At 40.3% G+C, this 19,777-nt stretch overlaps 1 protein-coding gene across 5 annotated transcripts in view; it reads left to right on the top strand.

The window, feature by feature from the left end:
- wu:fc17b08 (uncharacterized) overlaps positions 1 to 19,777 on the top strand; it is a 121,890-nt gene that overhangs the window by 53,605 nt on the left and 48,508 nt on the right. The gene's annotated exons all lie outside the window — the stretch shown is intronic.

Raw genomic sequence — 19,777 nt, 5'->3', positions numbered from 1 at the left:
AAATTTAAACTGCTCTCGTTCTCAGCTGTCTCTCTCGACATGCTGTGAATGACCGCGCCTGCGAGATATTCCTTGGGCGCTAGGGGCGGGGCCACCACACTCGCCGGTCGCCAGGTTGGCAGCATTGCTGACCAAACCTTACCCCCTGCTAAGTCGTTTCCCAGCAGGATGTCCACGTCAGCTCTCGGGAATTCTGATGGCACCCCTATTTCAACTGATCCATACACCAGCTCACAATCCAGAATGACTTTATGTAAGGACACCATTTCTATCCTTTTATTTATTCCTTCCACCTTTACCATGCCCATTTTCCGACCAAATTCTAGTACCTCACGGCTAATCAGAGTCAGCTCAGACCCCGTGTCTCTCCAGATTCGTACGGGAACTGGTGTGTCTCCCTCTGTCACAGATACGGTTCCGTGGGACAGACAACTCTCAGAGCCTTCTCGTACTCTGTCTACCCTCGGCTCTCTGGTCGATTTACTGATTACCACGGCACACCCGATAGGGACTGCGGCTTTCCCTCTTCCTATCTCTTTTCTCGGAGCAAAGCATCGAGATGCAATGTGCCCCTCCTTTCCACAATTAAAACAGGTCAAACCCGGAAACCTCTGGCCGTCTTGCCTTTCCCCCTCAACCTTACTGCTAGCTCCCGGTGGGACCTCTGCCTCACTCGTCGGACTTTCTCGATCGTTCCCAAGGTCTCTCTGGGGACCTTTATTCGAGGAAGTCTTTGTCTTGTGGGTTAGGACATATTCGTCCGCAAACCTAGCAAATTCTGAAATGGACTTATCCGGCTTTTCATTCAAATACATCCAGATCTCCTCCAGAACACAACTTTTAAACTCCTCAATCAAAAGTAACTCCCTGAGACGCCCATAATCCTCGTCCACCCTTTCCGCGGTGCACCAACGGTCCAAGAGCAACCCCTTCTCATGGGCTAGCTCGGTATATGTTTGATTCCACCCTTTCCTTAAATTTCTAAACTTTTGTCTATAGGCCTCAGGTACCAATTCGTAAGTCCGGAGAATGGCCTCCTTTACTTCAGCATAATTCTCCGCGTCTCCCTCCCCCAGGGACAACACCACATATGCTCGTTGGGCCTTCCCCTTTAACACACTTTGTAACAACGCCATCCACTGCTCTTTTGGCCACTTCTGATTTACTGCCACCTTTTCAAAAAGCAAGAAATAACTATTAAACCGCACTGCTCGGTCTAACCCTGGATCTCTTTGCTCGTTCCTCATCTTCTCAATTTCCCGGTCATGTTGCCTCTGTTTCTCTTTCTCGGCCTGTTCTTTCTCTTTCTCGACTGCTTCTAGCTCCTTTAGCTGAATTTCATGCCGTCTTTGCCTCTCAGCCACTTCCAGCTCTTTTAACTTAATTTCATGTTCCAACCTTAATTTTTCCACCTCTAACTGAACCGTCCCACTTGATGGTACCTTTTCAGGGATATCGTCCAATACCTCAGCTCCAAACACGTTCTTCCCAATGTAATACTGAGTTATGGCCCTTCGCACCTCCCGCTTTTTCATGGACGACCTCACTTCTGCGAGGTTCAACCCCTTCGCTAAATTTAACAAGTCTGATTTGGTGGCCGCCTCTAGCGCCCCCACAGTCGGGTTTTTCATAAATTCACCCACGTCCATCTTTGCTGGTTTCCTGTCTGGCTACCCGCGTAACCAGATTCAAGTTTTGGACTTACAAGCCCGATTCACTGGCCTCCCAATTTGGTGTCAAATCCCGGACGAGCCCCCAAGTTGTTACGTATCCCATAACTGGATAACTTACCAGCAAAGATAGAGAGGTCCGTTGAAGTCTGATGTCACTATTTTCAAACGTTTTTATTTATAAAGGGGCACAAAAGTAAGGTTAATACAAACATTCAGATAATGCACGTCGTCAATACTCAATCTAAAGTGCGGGTATAGTAATGATCATCATTAAGAAGTGAGCTCTACTGTTGTCTAGGGGTTAATAGATTGTCCGATGGAAATATAAAAGTCAGTCAGAAGTCTGCAGACTTTAGCCTTTCGGGGAATCGCTGGGTTTCACGTGTTTTAGAGGGATCGGTGAAAAAACAGAAAAAACTTGCCCGGGTCTTTATGAAGCCACTCCGTAAAATCAGGGGAACGTTGCTTCCCCGTTGTTAGTTTGAAGTCCTTCTCGGTATTATCAGCCACCCGCTCCCCAGGCAAAGGAGTTAGGAGCGCACGTGGCATTGAGTGGCTTCCAGCTATTACGGGAGCACTGAGCGAGGGTGTCCTTCTGGTGCGTCGCTGGAGTACTGCCTCCTGCAGTCCCCTTTTATCTTGACTTGCAGAGTTGTAGATGTCCATCAAAGTAGGGTGATGCAATCCCCACCCCCACATTGCCCGAGGGTATCCATATCCATGGTAGCTGTCACGTAGCAGGGACATGCACATCACACAGGTGCCTCTAAGAAGAATGGCCAAAACCGTTGCATTGTCTCTCACTTCCTGGGTCTGAGACTCGAATTAATAGCGATCTTGCGATTCTCCGGAAGGAGGGGGCTGCTCCCGCACCTTCGGCCCCTCAGAGCTGTGGTACATTCATAACAGTACATTGGCCTTTATAAATCAAAGTATTGAGTATACGAGTTGGAATGTAATGGTGAGGTTGTATAAGACGTTGTGACCGAATTTGGAGTATTGTGTGCAGTTTTGGTCACCTAATTACAGGAAAGGATGTTAATAAAGTTGAAAGAATGCAGAGAAGGTTTACAAGGATGTTGCTGGGACTTGAGAAACCGAGTTACAAAGAAAGGTTGAATAGGTTAAGACTTTATTCCCTGGAGCAGAGGAGAATGAGGGGTGATTTGATAGAGGTGTATAAAATTATGATGGGTATAGATAGAGTGAATGCAAGCAGGCTTTTTCCTCTGAGGCCAGGGGAGAAAAAAACCAGAGGTCATGGGTTAACGGTGAAGGGGGAAAGTTTAAAGGGAACATTGGGGGGGCTTCTTCACGCAGATAGTGGTGGGAGTGTGGAATGAGCTGCCAGATGAAGTGGTGAATCCGGGCTCTCTTTTAACATTTAAGAAAAACTTGGACAGGTATATGGGTGAGAGGGGTTTGGAGGGATATGGCCCAGGTGCAGGTCAGTGGGACTAGGCAGAAAAATGGTTCAGCACAGCCAAGAAGTGCCAAAAGTCCTGTTTCTGTGCTATGGTTCTATGGAAGAATGGGCGAAAATCCCCTAAACAAGAATTGAAAGACTTAGCTGGCTACAGAAAGTGTTTACAAACTGTGAGACTTGCCAAAGGAGGTGTTACTAAATACTGACCGTGCAGCGTGCCCAAACTTTTGTTTCAGGCCCTTTTCCTTTTTTGTTACTTTGAAACTGTAAAAGATGGAAATAAAAAAGTAATTTTGCTTAAAATATTAAAGAAATGTGTCATCTTTAACTTTATGCCCTTTGGAAATCAGGTCATCTTTTACTCACTTAGCTATTCACAGTAACAGAAACTTGAAACAGGGGTGCCCAAACTTTTGCATGCCGCTGTATGTGAGCAGAGTGTACAGCAGCGGGCTGAGAGCTCAACACACAGCCTTGGGGGTCACCTGTATCAAGAATGATGAAGAGGGAGGAGCAGTTGTGCGTCCTGCCTATCTGAAGTCTGTTCATCAGGAAGTCCAACACCCGGTTAGTGTATTTAGACTGAGGAGTAGGAGATTGTTTACCAAAGTCTTTGGGACAATAGTGTTAAATGCCAAGCTGTAATCCAGAAATAGCATTCTGACATGAGTCTCCTTGTTTTCTAGGTGTGTCAAGCCAGAGCATGACAAATGCTGTGGCATCTGTTGTAGAACTGTTGTGTTGGTAAGAATATTGATAAGTGTCCAATTTGGCAGGAATTGAGATTTTGATGTGTGCTGTTATCAACCATTCAAAGTACTTCATGATGATTGGCACTAGTGCCACCGTGCGGTAGTCATTTAGTTAGGAAGGTGGTGTTTGGTACAGGGATGACGGTGGTAGATTTGAAGCATGTGAGGACAGCAGCTTGGTTAAGTGTTGTGTTGAAAATATCCATGAAGAGGGACGTCAGTGAGATAGCATGCACACTCTGAGTACTTAATTTGGTATGTTGTCTGGCCCAGCTGCCTTATGAGGATTGACTCTCTGTAGAGTCCTTCTCAAGTCTGCTGCTATTACAGAGTGGCTTCTCACCTGGGAGGTGGGTAGCTTCTATGACCGGTGTTATACCACAAAGTGTGCATAAAAGTTGTTTAGAGCGTCAAGAGAGGGAGGTGTCACTAGTGCAGTCAATGCTGCTTTTTCTTGCATAGTAATGTTTCTGAAAGTTTTGCACATAGGCATCCTTTGCCCTCCTGATACCCTAGATGAAGTTTTCCCCGGCTCCTCTAAGAGCTGTTATGTCAGTGGACTTGAAGGCAGCATCCTGGGCTTTTAGCATGACAAACTGAACTTGGAGCACTATTTTGTGAAACCCAAGTATGGTAAAAATGTGTTCTTTGTAGATTTTCTGTGAGCAATTGAAGTGGGAAATGTAGTTTGGAGAAATATTTTAAGTGTAGATATAATAGCTTTTTAAAATGTGCTTTTTTAAAATCAATATGTAAAACGTTTCTGTAAGAATTATGTAAGAGTACATACTTAATTTGGAAATCTTGAAGATAATATGGGAATTACAAAGTCTCCATTTTCTGTTAGAATTGTGCTCTGTAAGTAGCACAGCTTTTTGAATTTTAATCCAGTGAAGTCATCCTTTTCCAATATGCTGCAGCTTTACACAAACGTGCACTGTTAAGCCTGTTTTCATTTGAAATGGTTAAGAGATTTTAATAATACAACAGTACATTAGATGATGCTCTCATCTTGTCTTTCCTGGAAGATGTGTGTACATTTTAATTCAAATTACGGGAATAAATCTTGCAAGAGTCAAGTCAAAGTTCAAAGTATATTGTATTATCAGAGTACATGTATGTCACCACATACAACCCTGAGGTTCTTTTTCTTGCAGGCTTACTTTGCAACTCTATAGAAAAATAACTAGAACAACAAACTGCAAATATAAATAAATAGCAGTAAGTAATGAGAACATGAAATAACTAGATAAAGAGTCCTTAAAGTGACATAATTGATTGTAGAAACATCTCAATAGATGTGTAGTTATCCCTTTTGTTCAAGAACCTGATGGTTGAGAGATAGTAACTATTCTTATACGTGGTGGTATGAGTCCTGAGCCCCTGCTACCTTCTACCTGATGGTAGCAGCAAGAAGAGAGCATGGTCTGGATGGTGAGGATCTTTGATTCTGCTTTCCTATGACAGCGTTTCATGCAGATGTGCTCAGTAATTGGGAGGGCTTTACCTGTGATGCACTGAGCTGAATCCACCACCTTTTGTAGGATTTTCCATTCAAAGTCATTGGTGTTTCCATACCAGGCAATGATGCAGTCAGTCAATACACTCTCCATTACGTTATAGAAGTTTGTAAAAGTTTTCTCTGAACTCCTAAGGAGGTAGAGGCACTGTCATGCTTGTATTATCCAAGTCCATGTGCTTGTACTGTGAATTCTGGCATTGCCTGGCAAATTTACAGACTGAACTGTCGATGAGGTTTATCTGTTGGGAAGCAACTGTATTGGATACAGTGTTAGTTTTACATTCCCCTTTTTGTTCTTCATTAAATTCAGAAGTCAGTAATAATTGAGTAGAATGTGAAATTGACACTCCTCCCAATTCCATATACCTTCAGCAAGGTGAACTAGATTAAAATCACCTCCATAAGTTCAGATATCACTTGTTAAAGTATAGGACAATTCAATTTGATGATATAAATTCAAATGGTCACTGAAGGTTTGAAACAAAAAATAAGAATGCCAGTGCAAATGTATGTGTGGTATCTTGGTGGAAAGCAATTTGCCAGCTTCATTATGATTGTGACTTTATTTAAAACAAAGCGAGCGAGAAAGATGGGTGTGGTTTCCTTATTTTCTTTCCTGTTCGTGTGACCTTTTAGAACAGTTTTTTTTTGATTTTAGTAGGATTTATAAAATCTTGGTGTACCTAAAAGCTTCCACATCTCTGTAGGGAAAAACAGTTACAGAGCTAATTATCTTGATACCATGAATAAATATGGTGGTAACAGTGATTACAGTGGAAACGTATTTAAAGTCTTTTGGACTAAGCGTGATTTGCTTCCGTTCCACGACAGCATTACCATCAACCACCACCACAATCTCTCTCCCCAACTGCATCATAGTTGGAAATGTTTATTCTGGAGCAGAAGTGTTGTTCCAGTAGCAGCATGAGGAAGTAGGATACCAGCACTTAGGCTGTTCATTGAGTTAGCTTGCCTGCAATACTTTGCTCTCCTATTGACATTGCTTCCAAACATCAGGAAATTGACACAAAATTACAACACTAGAGATTCTGCAGATGCTGAAAATCCAGAGCAACACACACACAATGCTGGAGGAACCCAGCAGGTCAGGCAGCTTCTTATGGAAATGAGTAAGTAGTCAACCTTTCGTGCTAAGACACTTCTTTGGGATTTGCAATAATTCATTCATTACATTCCTCTGCTTAACATCCAGTTGACTGGATGTGGTGGCGCTAGTAAAATATTTGAATGTTATTATATTGAACTGCATTATTTGGAATTAGAAAGTCTGTAAATGATTGGCCTCTTATGTTACAATGTGAACACATTCAAATTAGTAGGATTCCAATAAAAACCTTGCACTGATATTACACTATCTAACCACATGAATAATAACCTTCAGTTGGAAACTGATACCAGTCACAAAGTTTTCCTTGGGTTTCTGAACTCAAGTATTTGTGGCTATTAAGTGCAAATATATTGCAGCATGAGAATCTGAGTGGTAGGCACTGGTAGTTAAGATGGCTGCATGCTTCTCAGACTAGTTAAGTATCAACTATTCCACCTATTTCTAAATTTATTGGTCTCAATCCAGTGGATCATTGTTGATTTAGAACTCCCGCTTGTGATGTGCTTGTTAATATAAATAACTGTTGTAAGTATAAATAACTTAACCTTTTTGATATTCAAACAATTGAAGCCAATTTGTATGGCCTTTGAGCACTGTATAATCTCTAAATTGTCTAGAACCATTTTAATGTTCTTTCTTTTTTTTTGCTCTTTGCACAGTTTTCTGTGATCTTGTGAATATTTATAGCTTTACATTCATAGCAAATACAGCATCATCCTCAGAGATAAGACAATAAGATATAGGAGCAGAATTAGACCATTTGGCGCATCATCTGTTTTGACATTTCATCATGGCTGACCCATTTTCCCCTCAGTCCCAATCTCCTGCCTTCTCCCCATATCCCTTCATGCCCTGACTAATCAAGAATCAATCAACCTCTGCCTTAAATATACCCATTGACTTGACCTCCACAGCCACTTCTGGCAACAAATTCCACAGATTCACCACTCTATGGTTTAAAAAAAAATTGCTTCTCACTCTACTCTAAAAGGATCCCTTCTATTCTGCGACTGTGTCCTCTGGTCTTCGATTCCTCCACTACAGGAAATATTTTCTCCACATCCACTCTATCAAGATCTTTCAACATTTGACTGGTTTCGATGAGATCGCCCCTCATTCTTCTGAATTACAGTGAGTACAGGCCCAGAGCCATCAAATGTTCCTCATATGACAAGCCTTTCAATCCTGGAATAATTTTCATGAACTTCCTTTGAACCTTCTCCAATGTCAGCACATCCTTTATAAGATAGGGGGCCTAAAACTGCTCACAATACTCTGCGAGGCCTCACTGATGCTTTATAAAGCCTCAACATTACATCCTTTTATATTCTAGTCCTCTTGAAGTAATGAATGCTAACATTGCATTTGCCTTCCTCACCACTGACTCGACCTGTAAATTAACCTTAGGAACTCCCAAATCCCTTTGCACCTCCGATTTTTGAAATTTATCTCCATTTAGAAAATAGTCTGCTTTCATTTCTTCTACAAAAGTGTATGACCATACATTTCCAATCATTGTATTCCATCTGCCTCTTCATCCATTCTCCTAATCTAATTCCTTCTCTACCCTCTCTGCTTCCTCAAAACTACCTGCCCCTCCACCTATCATCATATCATCTGCAAACTTTGCTATAAAGCCATCAATTCTGTCATCCAAATCATTGACATATAACATAAAAAGAAGCTGTCCCAGCACAAACCCCTGTGGAACACCACTTTTCACCAGCAGCCAACCAGAAAGGGCTCCCTACATTCCCACTCTTTGCCTCTTGCTTGTTAGCTGATGCTCTATTCATGTTAGTATCTTTCCTGTAATATCATGGGCTGTGCTCTTGTTAAGCAGGCTCACATGTGGCACCTTGTCAAAGGCCTTCTGAAAATCCAAGTACACAATATCCACCATCCTTTTGTCTTTCCCGCTTGTTTTCCCGTCAAAGAATTTCAACAGGATTTGTAAGCAAGATATTTTCTTAAGAAAACCATACTGATTATGGCCAATTTTACCATGCACCTCCAAGCACCCTGAAATGACATCCTTAACAATTGACTCCAACATCTTCCCAACCTTGAGTTCAAACTAACTGGCCTAAACTTTCCTTTCTTCTACCTCCTTCTCTTGAAGTGTGGAGTGACATTTGGAATTTTCCAGTCTTTTGGAACTATGCCAGAATCAATTGATGCTTGAAAGATCATTTCTAATGCCTCCATAATCTCTTCAATCACCTCTTTCAGAACCCCGGGGTGTAAATCATCTGGTCCGGGTGACTTGTCAAGCTTCAGACCTTTTACAGTTTCCCAAGAACCTTTTTCCCTAATAATGGCATCTTCACACACTTTTGCCCCCGACACTGTCAAACTTGTGGCGTATTGCTGGTGTCTTCCACGATGAAGACTGATGGAAGAAACTTGCTCACTTTGTCTGCCATTTCCTTGACCCCATTACTACCTCTCCAGCATTATTTTCCAGTGATCTGATATCTACTCACCTCTCTTTTACACTTTATGTACCTGGAAAAACTTTTGATTTCTTCTTTAATATTATTAGACAAGTTACCTTTGTACAGGTAGTCCCTGAGTTACAAACGTCCGACTTATGGACAACTTGTACTTACGAACCGAGGAAGGAGAACGCTTTCCGCCATTTTAAATCGTTGCTGTTGATACTGTGTTGAGTGTGTAACTTTGTATTTGGCTTAAATTTTTCTTAGCAAGATTCACCCTGACCTTGCCCCTGCCGTTTTGGTCAGTTGGTGACACAGTGAGATCAGCGCCGGGCTCGAGAACATAGGTTCCCGAGTTCGATCCAGTGACAGACCGCTCCTGCGCCGGGTTGATGTCGATCGATTGACTCCCGTACCATCTGTGCCGGGTTGATGTCAAGCTCGCAACTTGGCCTCGTTTTAAAAAAAACTGCCACCTCCAGTTTAAATTCCCATGCAGACTATTGTGGAGGATCAAATACCTAAACCCAGCCCAACCCCCACTTGTCCCATTTGAACTGTCTAGTGCGGTGGAGTTTAAGACCCAGGGAATTCAGTGCAGTGGTCAGGACCCAGAGGACCTTGGGAGCCGGTGGAGGTCGGGACCGATTGAAAATAAAGTGGAAATAATAAAGCATTTGGAAAGGGGCGAAACGCCATTGGTTATGGAAAAGTGTTAGGCTACAGTCGGTCAATGATGGGAACAATTTTAAAGGATAAAGTGAGAATAGTTGAGCATGTGAAAGGCCCTGCCCCGATGAAAGCTACAATTATTACTAAGCAACACAGTGGTTTAATTATAGGAATACATACGTTTCTTAAGTGTTTTATCTCCATAGAAGGGTAAAATATATACAAAGACAGACGTTTGACTAACTGACGGTGAATAATACTGGATGTACTTGTTCCGACTTGTATACAAATCCGACTTAAAGACGGACTCAGGAACGGAACTCGTTCGTAACTTGGGGACTGCCTGTGTTCCATCTTTCCCTCGTTGGCTTTTTTAGTTTCCTTCTGTTGGTTTTTAAAAGCTTCCAAATTCTCAAGCTTCCCACTAATTTTTGCTCTATTATATGCCCTCTCTTTTTGGTTTTTATGTTGGCTTTGACTTCTCTTGTCATCCCACGTTTAGAATACTTCTTTGGGATGTATTCTGCACCTCCAGAATTGCCCCCAGAGACTCCAGCCGTTGCTGCTCCATCATCATCCCACTACTGTTCTATTCCAATCAATTTTGCTGGTTTCTCTATCATGTTCCTGTAATTTTACTCCGCTATAATACTGATACATTGTGACTTTAGCTTCTCCTCAAATTGCAGGGTGAATTCTATCAAATTATAATCACCATCCCCTAAGGGTTCCTTTACCTTAAGCTCTCTAATCGGTTCTGGTTCATTGCACAGCACCCAATCAAGAATGCCTGATCCCCTAGTGGGCTTAACAATGAGCTGCTCTAAAAAGTCATCTCAGGCATTCTAGTGATTTCTTCCTCTTGGGATCCAGCACCAATTTGATTTTTCTCAACCTACCTGCATATTGAAATCTCCCATGACTATTCTAATATTGCCCTTTTGACATGCATTTTTATCTCCCATTGTAGTTTGTAGACCATACCTTTACAACTATTTGGGGATCTGTATAAAACTCCCATCAGGGTCTTTTTTTATCCCTGTAGTCCTTAGCTCTACTCACAATGATTCTACACCATCTGATGCTATGCTACCCCTTATTTTTTGAGTTCATTTATTACCAATATAGCCACAGCATCCCCTCTGCCTTCCTGCCTGTCCTTTCAATACAATGTGTATCCTTCGACATGAAGCTCCCAGCTATAATCTTCTTTCAGCCACGATTCAGTGATGCCTACATCATACATGCCAACTTGTAACTGTGCTACGAGCTTATCTACCTTATTCTGTATAATACCTCTATTTGCAAACCAACTACCTCATCCTCAGCCTTGTCACTCTGGTTTCCACCCCCCTTGTCACTCTGGTTTCCACCCCCTCAGCCATATTAGTTTAAACCCTTCCAAACTGCTCTAGCAAACCTGCTCGCAAAGATATTGGTCCCCTTTGAATTCATGTGTAACCTACCCTTTTTGTCAAGTTGTATCTTCCCTAGAAGATATGGCCTGCCTCACTAGTCCCCTTCTTGCACGGTTTTACAGTTTGAGGACAGCTTATTCTAGGCAGATTTACAGTTGTGCTGTATTCTTTCCATTTTTTTATGATTGACAACTGTATTCCAAGGGATATTCAGTGACATGGACGTTTTCTTGTAACCATCTCCTCCTGACTTGTGCTTTTCAATAACACTGTCACGGAATAACTTGGAATGTTCTTTTGTCCTCATGATGTAGTTTTTGCCAGGATACTGACTCACCAGCAGTAGGTCTTTCTACATACAGGTGTATTTTTACTACTATCAATGGAAACACCTTGACTGTGCACAGGTCTCCAAAAACAGATCTCCATTTAACTAATACTGTAATTTCTAAAACCAATTGGCTGTTCCAGTGATAATTTGGTGTGTCATATTAAAAGGGGGAATACTTATGCATCAATTATTGTTTGTATTTGTAAATAACTTGGATCACTTTGTAGAGATCTGTTTTCACTTTGATTTTGAACAGTGTCATAAAAGCAAATTAAATCTACTGTGGTTCAATGTTGTAAAGCAATAAAACATGAAGACTTCTAAGGGGGATGAATACTTTTTATAGGCACTATACATTGTCCATTTGCACCTGCTTTATTTTTATTTGTCCTTTCTATTGAATCCTGTTTCCTAATTGGGCACAGTTCAACTCCAAAAACTGCTGCGAAGTGCTGCCTTTTTTTTTTATCAACCACCTGCAGTGGATTTAAATGAAATTGCTGCTGTTCATTGTGCTCCTGCTCACTGGTCAAGTCCAACTTGGCTACCAAAAGAAGACATTGAGATTCTACAGCATGACTGATAGAACTCCATATGAAAGTAGGGAAGTGTAAGTTCTCATGTATACTTGGTTTAGTAAGGTATTGAGTAACTTGTGTTAATTCCTGTAGAGTAACCATAAGCTTGTTCATTAGTTGGAAGGTTTATGGAATCTGCTGGATTTTTGCTTTACAGCTCTTGTAATGTTCTCTACTGACTTAATTGGGGAATAATGACCAGTAATAAATAACATCAGGTTTTCACCAAAATCTAGAGTTCCAGAGAAGGTGGAGTTATTATATTAAAATTTCTGCTTTAATATACAAACTATCTAAGGTACAATAACAGACAATGTTGCCCACCATTTTTCGGTGTCTATGCTAGAATTTAGTATTTCAATTCCTTTTACATATTGAACCTGGGAAGTGGGCAATTCACACAATTCAGAGGACCTTGAACAAGGGCCTCTAAGGGAAAACAAGGTTCTGCTATGTAAGCTAATGAGTCCTGATGAAGGGTCTCAGCCCAAAACGTCGACTGATTACTCTTTTTTTTCTGCTTCAGATGCTGCTTGGCCAGCTGAGTTCCTCCAGCATTTTGTGGTGTATTACTTTGATTTCCAGCATCTGCAGATTTTTTCTTGTGGTTCTGTTGTTTGATGTTTTCAGACAAATATTTACTATCAGTCAGTACCTCCCCCACCTGCCATCCACCCCTCAGCATTGTATCCATATGACCTTTCCAGTTTAAGCACTGCATAGCATTGAAGAACCCCTCTTAACCAAGGATTCCCACTTAATACCATCAATTAGGTTGGTGTGTCAATTTACTGAGCTACTGTGGTATTGCAATCTTGTTTAATTTCTGTGTCAGTAACACTAGCAGCTATCATTGGTGGCATCAGAAGTAATATCTTGTTTTTTTTTTGTTATGGTGTTATCACAAATTGTGGTTGAAATTTAGAGTCGTGGAAGAACTTAGTTGTCTGGCTAATTTGTACATAAGAAAAGTCTTGAGTCTGCTGGAAACGAAAGTTCCTCATGGGCCATGTGGGCAACTGAATGTGGGATTGTTGGCTCCAAATTATGACAGGCGTTTAAGTTCCCATTGTTGATGCCTAGGCTGAAAATATGCCTGAACAGTGAGAATCGTCGTCTGCCTTGCCTTGTAGATTTCTCTGGAAACTGGTCTTGAAGAAAACATCTAGTAGCTTCTATTGACTTGGAAAATGTTTTACTGAAAGAATAGTACAAAATAAACAACGGTTGATTAATACTTTTACTAACACATGAGACTTGACAGAAATGCATTTCCATTCAGTAACACAAATTGATAAGCCTGGAGGTCTATAATGAATTTCCTAGTTTACATTGTTTGATTTTGAACAAAAAAGGTTGTTTGCTAGATCATTGCAAGGTTTCATTTTCTGTTTATTTATCAAAGTGCACCACGTGAACTGAATGCTTGCTGATGCCTTGTCTTGCTGTTCTGAAGTTACTACTGTATAAAATGTGCCATTTCTTGTATTTATTATTGGTTGAAATGGTTTTTGTATTGATCTTTCTGAAGTTCTAAACTTCATTAGTTGGTGTATCTGTGCCCAGCTTTGTTGATTGGCAAGATTGCATAATGTATAACTGCAGCAGAAAGAGTACTTACCAAGTTTTGGATTAGTCAATCACTGAGTGTAATGGGTTATGATCTCTTGTGAATTTGTATGGAAACTAGCTAATATACATAGAATTCCAAAACAGAATTAAATTTAAGGGACCATTTTTCATCGAAAACTTTTTTTAATTGCTTTTGTTTTACTTTAAATCTTTCCCTTTTTAAGGCTCAGCAGGAAAACTGGTTCACTTCTCTTATCTAGTTAAAACTAATTTACAATAGGTTTTTAATTATAAATTAATCAAGATAGAATTGTATAAAGTGAGTAGGAGTAGAACAGAGCCTCCATGAATATTATAAAGAACCTATGAACTCTTGACAGGTTCATTCATGAATTCAGCCAGAGGAGACTTGCAGAACACAATTATCTTTGCTCAATGTGTGATTAGTCAGTGAAAGGTGTTCTCCAGCACTGGACTAGATAGAACAAGAGAAGTAATTATTTGAAACTAACAAAAAAAAATCAGAAGCATAGAATGTTTGGGCTACATTACGTGTTGTGTAATCTCCCCTTTTAAGTTACCAAGGTACAAGATGAGCTGTGGCGTTGTGCCTTAATGTTCTGGAACTTGTCAGATAAAGAGGGAGGACTTTGGCTTTAGTCTTGAAAGGAGTTCTCAAAATCTCCAGGAAGATGTAGGAAGCTCTACAAAGGAGAATTGAAACAGAGGCCCAGACTGTAATTTTAAATAGAGTTAAAGTCAGGCTTGCATATGCTATTTTGGGATAGCAACCAGGACAATCTGATTTCAAGTAATCCATTAAGTTGTAAAAGCAATGGAACATTTGAATCATATGGGAAACACTGGCTAAAGAAAAGCTTAAACTGGACTGGATGGAAATGCTAGTATTGGTATCGTTAATGGGAATGAATGTGTACTGCATACAGGGTAATAATCTAAATTAAAAGTGTTTAGCTGGAATCTGTTATTTTAAAACCGATGAAGAGGAATTTTTTAGCCAAAAGGCAGTGAAAATGTGGAATTCATTGTCACAGATGGCTGCGGTGGCCAAGTTATTGGGTATATTTAAAGCGAGGGTCGATAGGTTCTTGATAGGGTATCAAAGGATATTGGGAGAAGGCAGGAGAATGGGGTTGAGAGGAGTCATAAATCAACCACAATGATATGGGCAGAGCAGACTTTGTAGCTGAATGGCCCATGATTCAGGACATTTACAATGACAGGTTTGTAAAAAAGGCCCGTAGGATAATTGGGGACTCAAACCATCCCACCCACAATCTATTCCAGCTGCTACCATCCAGGAAGTGGTACCGCAGCATAAAAGCCAGGACTAACAGGCTCCGGGACTGCTTCTTCCACCAGGCCATCAGACTGATGAACTCGCATTGATTTGAGTGTTCTCTATATTATATTGACTGTTCTATTTATTATAAATTATTTAAAATTAAAATGATTGCACATTTAGATGGAGACGTAACGTAAAGATTTTTGCTCCTCATGTCTGAAGGATGTAAGAAATAAAGTCAATTCAATTCTGCTACCATGTCTTTATGGTCTTAATCCATGATAAGAAAGAGTATCCTATTTATTGACAGTTTTGGATTTGGCCTATCAATTTAACTATTATTATAAGTGAAATATAAGACACTTTCCTGGAACAAACTAGAGGTAGTGTATAATACTCATTAACTAATTAGCTTATTAATTATTTCTCAAGACTAGATTGGCTGAAGTCATCAGTGTATACCTGTCAGCAGTGTGAAGTCAAAGTAAAATTTCTTTTCTACATTTATCAAAGTCACCTTGGTCAAAGGCAGTAAGGTGTCTATACTAAACTATCTCTGCGCACAGGCAGCTGCTACATAGTAGGGTCATCTTCCCAATATATCTAATCCTTTCTTGAATCTGTATGTGTCATTATTCTTGTTGAGAGTGAGGGTATCATTGCTCAGACCAACACATATTGCCCTTGAAGAGATGGTGGTGATATTAAATCACTGCAATCCTTCTGGTGAAGGGAGTCCATGGTATTGTTGGGTGGAAGATTCCAGAATCTGGGTCAGAGATAATAAATAAATACTAATATACTTTCAGATCAAGATGATATTTTGACTTTAAGAATCTAGTAGGGACCTTTTATAATCTTCATAGTAGACTTGCTGCATATAGACTTTACCACAAATTTGATTGTGACCAAATGCATTATTATTAACTCTGTACTTTCAAGTTTCACTATTAATACTTATTACAACAATTTTTTATTATTCATATGTTAATCTGATTGTGATCCATTTTCAAATCCTATAAAGTGTAAAAGTATCACATTGTGGTTTTGAATAATGTGCCAGCCAGATCAGGTAAGTAAGCATTTGATAAATGATCTGCAATTTGAGGTGTTACATTTGGCTGTGAAAGATTTTGCTGCAGTCGGTGAGGATGAAAATACTGCTAATGACATGAGAGTTAGAAACCAAAGGATGCAGATTTAAAGTAATTTGGAAAGAGTTGGATAAGAAGGGATCTCTTTATGTAGCAGGTGATTATAAGATCATAATATGTCAAGCAGAATTAGGCTATTTGGTCCACTGGCTCTGCTCCACCAGTTGATCATCACTAATATATTATCCCTTTCAATCCATTTCTTCTGCTTTCTCCCCATAACCATTGATGCCCTGACAAATTAAGAACTTATCAGCCTCCACCTTAAATGTGTTGCATCACTGTCTGTGGCTTATGAATTCCATAGATTCACCACCATTTGTCTAAGGAAATTCTTCCAAATCTGTTCTAAAGAGATGCTCTTCTTTTCTGAGGCTGTGCCCTTTGGTCCTAAACTCCCTAACTATAGGTAACATCCTCTCCACTATCTAGGCCTTTTCAATATTCAATAGGTTTCAGTAAGATTCCACCCCCCCCCCTTTCCACCCTCATTCTTCTCAACTCCAGTGAGTACAGGCCCCAGACCTATCTGAAATGCATTGCCTGAAAGGGTTGTGTCAGCAAATAACTGTAGTAACTTTTAAGACAATGTTGGATAAATATTTTTGAGTCAGTACATGGCAGCAGGGATTGGGACAAATTGGATAGCTCTTTGAAAAAGTTGATGCCAGTGAGGTTGGCAAATGGTCTGCAATGGGTATTCTATTAATATAAAACAATATCATATTCCTAAATATCTCATTTGGCTAATGCACTAAATATCCAGGCCACATAGAAAAGTGAGGTGCTAGGTTAATTCCATGTATGTGCCAATTAATATGATCATAGCTGAGTGGACATAAGTCTCCTTTAGTTGACTAGGAAGAAAAATTACAGGCAATTTTCTACTCCTTGTATCTATACAGTGACTTTCATTAGAAAGTGAACTTTTGTGGATGAGAATGGAATGGACTGATTTGAAACCTTAGAATTTTTACAACATAATGATCATTTGGCCAACCACTTGAAAGATTTGTATAGTATATAATCCTATCCCTCTAATATTTCCCTTTGGCTTTGCATATATTGTATTCCCTTTTCCAAGATCTGTGAAGAGAGTTATGGAAAGTAGGAAAGTCATTTTTGCAAGCACAAATAAATTATTGGTAACTTCCCAATTAGATTAATCAAAATAGTAGTTTTAAATTGATGTAATTATTGAAAAATTAGTGCAATAAATTATATTGTGGTATTGGTGAATCTGCATCATTTGGCTGACTCTTATTACTTGTTTATAAGTAATGTCACATTTGTAGAATGATGAGTGCTAAGTAAGCCTTTGTTAATAGAATAATTGTCCAAGTCCATTCACCAGAATTATATTTATAAAATGTTGACTGTCCTCACAACTATAGTAATTTTTGTATCTTCAGGGAGCCTTTGATTTCACCCTTCAATTTAAGTTATTTTGGAATGTTGGTGAATATTTTCTAACCATTTAAATAAAAATAAAATTTGATGCAGAGAATGAGGTTATTAACATCTGTAGATTCATAGTGATGTTACCCAAGCAAGCTCTTCTAATAAAGGAGTGACCCCATCCATCCCTTCCTGCCTGTGCGACTCCTGCTCACCTGAGTTTCCTTCCATCCAATCCTAGGCGTCCAGGGAGAATCGGCCAGCAACATTCGGACAGCGAATCGCAAAGTATTGAAGGGGCCTTTCCAAAGTCGCTAAAAAGCTTTCAGACCGTGACACAGGATGGTTATGGATCGTCTGTTATTCTAAAAATACCACTGACTCGATCAGCCCAAAAGGGTGAGGAAACTATAAACAGGAATGAGGCATCTTCCACGTCCAACCTTGGAGCAACATCTCAGCACCGTGCTCAGCACTTAGTTCTAGCCAGAGAGGCCCCTTGGGCCAAACCACATTATGAATTCAATCTGGACCATGCCACTTTCAGGGGAGATGATATGTGCACCAATGCCAAGGAGCTTACTTCATATCAAGTTGCATTTCAGAGAGGATCGGTTCAGACAAAACACGATGCAAAGAAAGATCAAGCCCGCTCAACTTCTGTAGATTTGAAGATACCGCAGATTCGAGGAATGGATCTCACTTGTGGAACCAATGCTACTAATCAGTATACATGCAGCCCTTTGCTCATGAATTCACAGATTGAAAATGCACTTCACAGGAAACTCAGAGTGATCCTTCCGAAGCAGAATTTGTGGCACAGGAAAGGGGTTGTGAATTTGATTGCTGGAGGACATGATTCCTGGGACTCATTTGTGGATCAGCCAAACTCCAGCAAGCAACAAGGCACATCCGAGCCAGAAGGTGACTTAAAGCAGCCCAGAAAAAAGAGAGGACGCTATCGGCAATATAATAATGAGATCCTTGAAGAAGCAATCACTGTGGTGATGAACGGGAAGATGAGTGTCTCAAAAGCGCAGAGTACATATGGAATCCCACATAGTACCCTGGAGTATAAAGTGAAAGAGCGGCTGGGTACTCTGAAAAACCCGCCAAAGAGGAAGTTGAAACTCATTGATGTTAAGCCCCAAGAGGCAGATGATCAGCTGGAACACTGTCCAAGCAATTCGAAAGTTGAGTAGGGTGTTGTGTTGGAGCTAATACTACTTGTTATCTGGGTGAGCACTAGCATTAGCATAGCAACAACTTGAAAGGCATCATGGTAGAGATAAAATGGGGATAGTGGGGAGGGAGGAAACATGGTTTAAGCACTTTTTAAAAAAAAAATAAAAAAAATTAAGGAATCTGAATAAGAATCAGAATTCAGAATCCATTTTAATCACTAATGTGTCATGAATTTATTATTTTGCAGCAGAAGTACAGTGCAATACATTAAAAATGATAAATTATAACACTTATAAAAATAAATGAATTAAATAGGATGCCACAATAGGATAGCTGTTGTGTTATCCTATTACTGCTTGGGATGTTGGAGTTTGGAGTTCAAATCCGACGCTGTCTAGAAGATGATTTGTACATCCCTCCCGTGAGCGTTTGTGTTTCTTCCATGTGGTCTGGTTTCCTCCCACAGTCCAAAGGTGGTACCAGTTAATTGGTCATTGTAAATTGTCATGTGATTAGACTAGAAATGGGCTGTGGGCTGTATGGCTCCTTGAGCTGGAAAGGCATGATCACATGGTGTCTTTCAGTAAATAAGCAAAAATAGTGAGATATTATTCATGGGTTGGTTCATTGCCCATTCAGAAATATGAAAGCGGAGGGGAAGAAGCTGTTCCTAAAATGATAGTTGTATGTCTCCAGGTTCCTGCCCCTCCTCCCTGATAGTAGCGATGAGAAAAGGGCATGACCTGGGTGTTGGGGGGGACCTTAATGATGGATGTGACCTTGTTGAGGCATCGTCTTTTGAAGATGGTCCTCAATGTGGGGAGGCTAGTGCCCATGATGGAGTTGGCTGAGTCCACAACCCTCTGCAGCTTTTTCTGATCCTGTGCAGTGGCCCCTCCATACCAGATGGTGATGCAACCAGTTAGAATGCTGACTATGGTACATCTGTGAGAGCCTTTGGTGACATACCAAATCGTGAAAGTAAAAATAGAAAATGCTTGAATTATTAAGTTTTGGTGAAAAATACTAACATTTCTCTGTGAATGCTGCTTGACTTGCTGGGTATTTTTGACATTTTCTATTTTATTTACTTTAAAAGGTTTAAGTGTAATCCCTTCCTAATTAATAATTATTGTCTTTTTGCATGAAGGAGCGTCTTGAAGCAAATTTCTGACAGTTTTTTTTAAAGGGGGTCACTAGCCCTTGCGATAGGATCGCCC

Source organism: Hypanus sabinus, chromosome 22 (genome assembly GCF_030144855.1).
Source record: "Hypanus sabinus isolate sHypSab1 chromosome 22, sHypSab1.hap1, whole genome shotgun sequence".
NCBI classification, from domain to species: domain Eukaryota; kingdom Metazoa; phylum Chordata; class Chondrichthyes; order Myliobatiformes; family Dasyatidae; genus Hypanus; species Hypanus sabinus.
Note: the sequence above shows the minus strand (reverse complement) of the source record. Positions and strands in the feature narration are given on the sequence as shown.